Below are 811 nucleotides of genomic sequence, written 5' to 3'. Positions count from 1 at the left end.
TCAATATGCTATCTAGGTTGGTCATAACTTTCCTTCCAAGGAGTAAGTGTCTTTTAATTTCATGGCTGCAGTCACCATCTGCAGTGATTTTGGAGCCCCAAAAAATAAAGTCTGACACTGTTTCCACTGTTTCCCCATCTATTTCCCATGAAGTGATGGGACCGGATGCCATGATCTTCGTTTTCCGAATGTTGAGCTTTAAGCCGACTTTTTCACTCTCCACTTTCACTTTCATCAAGAGGCTTTTGAGTTCCTCTTCACTTTCTGCCATAAGGGTGGTGTCATCTGCATATCTGAGGTTATTGATATTCCTCCCAGCACCCTTGATTCCAGCTTGTGTTTCTTCCAGTCCAGCATTTCTCATGATGTCCTCTGCAGTTAAATAAACAGGGTGACAATATACAGCCTTGACTGTACTCCTTTTCCTATTTGGAACCAGTCTGTTGTTCCATGTATAGTTCTAACTGTTGCTTCCTGACCTGCATACAAATTTATCAAGAGGCAGATCAGATGGTCTGATATTCCCATCTCCTTCAGAATTTTCCACAGTTTATTGTGATCCACAGTCAAAGGCTTTTTGGCATAGTCAATAAAGCAGAAATAGATGTTTTTCTGGAACTCTCTTGCTTTTTCCATGATCCACCGGATGTTGGCAATTTGATCTCTGGTTCCTCTGCCTTTTCTAAAACCAGCTTGAACATTAGGAAGTTCATGGTTCATGTATTGCTGAAGCCTGACTTGGAGAATTTTGAGCATTACTTTACTAGAGTGTGAGATGAGTGCAATTGTGTGGTAGTTTGAACATTCTTTG

This window comes from Bison bison, unplaced genomic scaffold (genome assembly GCF_000754665.1).
Source record: "Bison bison bison isolate TAMUID 2011002044 unplaced genomic scaffold, Bison_UMD1.0 scf7180017864139, whole genome shotgun sequence".
Classification (NCBI taxonomy): Eukaryota; Metazoa; Chordata; class Mammalia; order Artiodactyla; family Bovidae; genus Bison; species Bison bison.
The sequence above is the reverse complement of the archived record's forward strand: the minus strand, read 5'-3'. Positions refer to the sequence as shown.